This window comes from Chrysochloris asiatica, unplaced genomic scaffold, assembly GCF_000296735.1.
Source record: "Chrysochloris asiatica unplaced genomic scaffold, ChrAsi1.0 scaffold00060, whole genome shotgun sequence".
Classification (NCBI taxonomy): domain Eukaryota; kingdom Metazoa; phylum Chordata; class Mammalia; order Afrosoricida; family Chrysochloridae; genus Chrysochloris; species Chrysochloris asiatica.
The window spans coordinates 8,534,052-8,539,826 of record NW_006408578.1 but is presented as its reverse complement, the minus strand read 5'-3'; positions in this window follow the sequence as shown (position 1 = coordinate 8,539,826).

Here is a 5,775-nt window from a genome sequence, read left to right as displayed (position 1 = left end):
ATCTCACCTGGTCATAAAGAGCTGGGTTGCTACCTGCCGACGCATGCGCGCTGGCCCAGGAATTCATTCCGCCAGCCCCAGTCCCAGCGCCTCGCGGAGCTGACCTGGGAAGTGATGGATTTATAGCCGCGGAAATCTCACCATCAGCTCCAGCTTTTCCCAACAGCCCTAACACGCTTTCCCGGTCATTCCCTAGTCGGGGAGCCCAGGCGGACCAACTGCTGGGAGGCGCTGGAAGCGATGTACGCGAGTGTGCGTGTGTATTTTCACGCGCGAGCAATGGGGATGACTACACACTCACCCCGGGACTGCCCCTCCCTTGGAACTTTGGGGCTGGGGGAGTCTCCACCCCCCTGGTGAAGTGAAGGACAGGACCGGCCTGGAGGAGCGACTGGGACCGAGAGACCCAGTACTACAGGACGCACACAGTGGAGCCAGGCCTTCTCTGGAGCCTCGCCACCAGCACACGAGATTAGGGCACCCTGGAACCTCGTGGATGGGAGTCTGCAGTTCACGGGGCCGCGCCGGCGTCTCAACCCAGATCAAAGTGTTGCTCAATGGGTGAAGACGTCGGTAATCCTGTTTCCATTTCTGACTTCTGGGTTTAGTCTCCTCCCACCGCAAAAAAAAAAGCCAAAAACAGAATAAAACCAACACACACATACACACACACATTCCTACACATACATACACTTACACGTCTACTCCTTAAGGTGCTTCCTCTTTTCTTCCCATGTTCACAATTCCTCACTTCCCTCCCCCACTCCTCTGTGTCTTCCCATTTCTTTATCTTTTCCACTAAAAAAATTTAAGAGGGAGAATGGGGGCGTCAGTGGCTCTGGGATAAGCAACTAAGATTTGAGTTGGGGTTTGCTTTCCCATGACAGATAAAATCACTCAAGTGATTTCACCGCTGTTTCTAATTAGAAGGGAGCTTTAAAAGAAGCCACAGGATTTGGGGCTCCTGAGAAGCTCACCTCCCTCGGGAACCAACCACACCTGGCCGGGAGCTAGGCGAGGGAGAGGCAAATAGTCTCTGGGACCCGCTGACCGCCTCCCCGGCCCGGGGCGCGGGGAAAAGGCCCAGTTCTCCTCTGGGACTGCAATTGCGAGAACTGCTAGTCGAACAAGGAGCCGTTTTAAAATCGTCAGGCAAATGTGTATGAAAGGTCAGCTCCGCGCTGCGAAGTGAAGATTGTACCGGACACCAACGCTTTATCCTTTCAATCACGTTTGCAGAGGGTGGGGTGGGGTTTTTCAGAGAAATCCCTGCACCTCCTAAGCATTTAACTTACCCTTGACTGCGGGACTTTCATCCCTGTGTCGATTCTATAGTTGATTTGAACTTTCTTGGACCTGCCTTAGGACTTTGCAGAGGATTGGGATGTGTGAATACGTCTTGGGTAGCTCACCAAGTTTGAGGTTTTCTTTGTGGATCTTTTTTTTTTCGGTGGGAAGGGGTGTAATTAAACAGCGTTTTGAACCCATAAGCATAGCACATTGTATTCTTTCTGGCTCTTTGCAAACTGTCGAAATACTGTGGTGAACGCGGAATTCTTCAGAACAAGACAAATTGAGGGAGCGCCTGTAGCTCTCCTGGATCCCGACGGAGGGCGCTGTGCTATTTAAAAACTGAGCGTTGTTTCACGTTCCGGAGGCCTGGGATTTCCGCGCGGAAGTTGAACACCGGCTGGAGGCAACCTCAGATTCAGATGACTGGGTCAAGCTGGGCCAAGGAAAGTCGAGGCCAGGATGCCGTGCGCGAGGAGCGCCATTTCCACTGTCCATACTCTTTGTAGGGGGAAAAGCTGTCGCAGAGGATTTGGTACCAGACAGAGTTAGTTGGAAGCGGAGCAGGCCAGGCCCAGGGCGGAAGGGTCCATAGTGTCCTGTGTACATGCTGAGGGGACAGAGGCGTGGAGAAGCGGAAAAGAGCAGCCAGAAGTTAAAATTTCGCCTTAGAGAAAGACCACATGAAGTCCAAACTCAGCTGTCATTTACATTTACTGGCTGGGAGACCTCCTCGGAAATCCTATTGGGAAATGCTAGGAGTCAGAACTGACTCGACGGCACTTGACTTGACTTGGCTGGGTGACCAAGGGTAAGTTACTAAACTTCTCTGAACTTCTCTTTGTCACCTATGTGAAAAGTGAGTAATTTGTTGTGAGAATTCAAAGGGACAATGTGTGCAAAGCGTTTGCACCGCGTCGGGCCCACTCTGGAGAAACGTTGTTACACCTACTTTCTGCCCCGCCTCCCCCCATGTGTTCATATCACCCCAAACCCGGTCAATTCCAGCACACCACAACCGGAGCACAGTGGTCAACCGCGCCTCTTCAGGGCCATGGTCTTGCCAGATTTGCGCCCTCGGCTGCGTTCCCCACACTGACTTAGCAGCTCAGGATTTTGCCCCACCTTGATGATCTCTTCCGCTCCGCTCCGCTCCAACCAGCCTCATTCCGGAGAGCCAAGGTCCGCGTGGGGGCCCATCCACTTTCCGCCCCCAGGCTCCAGTCTGCCTCGTAACTACCTGCGCCCGCTACCACGCAAGCCAATAACTGCCCTGGTGACCCGCCTCAGCGCCCAAAAGATCTCCCCGAGTGAGCGAGAGACCTGTGGTAATTCCTGTCGGGAAAGGAACAAGGCAGCGAGAACCCCCAGCCGCTGTCGTGCGGCCACCGCGCAGCAGGTTCCACAGCCAACAGGGCCCGAGACCCTGCGCCCAACCACAAACTCTTCTGTGCGCCCCTTTAGTGCTGGCGGCCTGAGCAGCGGGCAGGGGCGGGATGACCTGGTGTCAGATTGCGGAGTTCCCAGCTTCAGGTAATGCTGAGTTCAAGCTCTCTCAGGCCCCTAGTATCAGGGATCTGCTGGTGGAATCCATCCTGTCCCACTTCCAGCGCCATCAGCCCCCAAATTGCTGCAGGAATAATATCTCAATCAATGTTAGGCTGTCTGAACCTTGGTTTCATCCCAGCACGGAACCTTCTTGACTCTCCCTTGCTGTTGTTATTGTTAAGTGCCGTCCAATTGGTTCCGACTTATAGGGACACTGAATAGGTTTTCCGAAGAGCGGCTGGTAGGCTTGAACTGCCGACCTTGCGGTTAGCAGTCCAATGCTTATCATACAGTGCCACAGGAGTAACGCTCCGTCGAATCGGTTCCGACTCATAGCGACCCTGTGTAGGATTACTAAGGAGAGGCTGGTGGGTTTGAACTGCCGATCTTGCGACTAGCACTCCAGTGCTTATCCTACAGTGCCAATTCAGGACCCTCCCTGTCATTCTTTAATTCATCACCAAGCACCGACCCCACAGAGCTCCCGCTCCAGGCTCTTTAAAGCACGTGAAAACCTAGATGCGAGTCTGAGCAAAGGGTTCCCTCGGTCGCTCACCAGTGAGGAGGCCTCTGCTTCGATTTCCCTTTTGGGGTGCCGTGTTCACTGGGCCACGTGCACATTCCTCTGCAGCGGTTTCTTTTCCTAGACCTTGGGCGGGAGCAACCCTAACAACTCTGGCTCTTTCTTGGGCCTCTCTCAGAGAAGTGAAATAATCTCCTAGGCTCAGAGTGAGGGAAATTAAGAGTATGGATTACGCTGAGAAAGTGAGGGATGTTGAGGGGGTCTCGCCACGCCAGAATCAGAGGCTTTGGCTAGAGTTTATAACTCAGGGGTGAAAATAGCGTTCCCAACGCTCCGATTGGATTAACGTGAATAATTAAGATTATCTTTGTAACCACAGGAGAAAAAAGAAGCGGGACGTCCTACCAAAAGTGCCTAGGAAGTGTGCAGGAAAAATGCCCGGCAACCTTGACGTGCATCCTGGCTGTCCTGTGGAACCGCTCTCCAGCATGCAGACTTTCTTCTGGGAGTTCTCTCCGAGTCGTAGGTACAGAAGGCCAGGGGAGTTCAGCAAGGGGCCCAGAGGTCAAGAACCTAGAGAGGCCCTGAAAGTCTGAGGGCCCGCGCTCAGTGCGCCCCCTCCACACGCGGCCTCCGGGCCCTCCCGGTTCTAGGTGACAGGTGCAACTGCAGTCTTGGCCTCTGGCTTTGCCAGGGCGGCCGCCGCGCACTGGTGCGGAACCACTATCTGAACGGGTTTGCGCTTCTGTTTACAAAGCAATCCTGCCATCAAAAGAGGAACAAAATCACCACTTATCACACCCTGTCATAAAGTAATCTGCCCCCAAGGGAACCCCTAGTGGAGAATCGCGCGCAATGCGTGTGTTTGTGGGGGAGGAAAGAGGGACTCTTCCAACTCTCCTCTCGAGGAAATCTCTGGGACACTCGGTGTCGCCCCAGGCCGGGGAAAGAAGAAGGAGAGTTCCCCGCGCTGGGACGCTGGGTAGAGAGAGGGAAGCCCAGCCCGGGCCTGGTTCTGGGAGAGGTTGGCATCCTACTCTCCGTTGTTTAGAATGAGTCCATCTACAGGTCCAGTGTCAACTTTCCAGTGTCTTCGAAGTCGTTCCAAAGGTCCCCAAAATGGATTCACAGAGAATGAAAAATCAGTTCAATTCTTGCAAAGTCCCTTTTGATCTCTTTCGCTGCAGGAGCTCGCAGGGCTAAGTGGGCGGCGTTCAGATAAACAGACCAGGAGAGGAGGAGTTTTCTCCCCCTAACCCCCTTCCGTTAAGGACTCAACTGGCAGTACCTGTCTAGTAGTGATGATACTGAAATGGATGGAAACGCCCGGAAGTCCTGGGGAGTTACAAAGAATCCCTGTACAGACCCAGCCTTCTCAGATTATGCCCTTCGTTCCCTGTCTCACTGAGGCCAGACACCCTTCATGCAACCAAATCCACATTAGTGACCTTTTTGAGTTGTCTTTTGGAATTTTGCAAAAAACCACCACCACAGGCGCTTCAGATAGCCATGCAAGACAGCTACTGTGGGGGTCTTGGTCTCAGTAACTGACCCCTCTACAACAACCGAATTTGGGTTTGTTCATGAGCAATCCTGGGCGTCCAATACTTCAGACACACCCTTTTCAATTCTCTTAGCCAGGGAAGAGATTATTCAAGCAGCTCACACAGTACTTACATATAGTAGGTCAGCAGCATTCGGTGAGCCTGGGTGTAGGAGCTATGGTATATAGTCTTAAATTGGAACTGCAACTCTGTTTCTGAGAGATCAAAATGGCTTCTAATGAGATGTAAATAGTCTGGGTGATAGAAAAAGCTATTGGTTTAACTCCTATGGGGCAGGTAGAATTCTGAACGTTGAATTACCATTTGAAGGCCTTAAGACATTGTTTCACTCTATATTATCCCTGTCTGGTTGACAGACACTGAGATTTGATGTTGCCCTTATGTAACTGGAGTTTCATTTCCAAAGATAAGAGGGTTAGAGATCAAAACCCTTGCATTTCCCAAGAGTGCAATGGAAGACCATCCCCTCTGCCACCAACCTTCCAGACAATATTAGTGACTTTTGAGGTGCTTCTGAGTAAACAAGCACTTTGACTTTTTGCATTACCCAGGAACACTTTTCAAACTTTGCTACTAGAGTAAACTGGGGAATATTTGTTGAAATCCTGAAATGACATTCCAAGCCAATTAAATAAGAATTTAGGAGCATACGTATTTTTATGGGTCCTGAATAACAAAAATGTGCAGGTAAGTTTGAGAGTCAATGGCTTAGGGCAGTGTTTAAAAAAAAAAAAAGTGCTGTTCCGAGACACTGGGAACTTGTCAGAAATGCACATTCTCAGGCCCTCCCACAGCTCTCCTGACAATCCTGGTGTGCGGTCCTACAATCAGTGTTTTCACAAGCCCTCC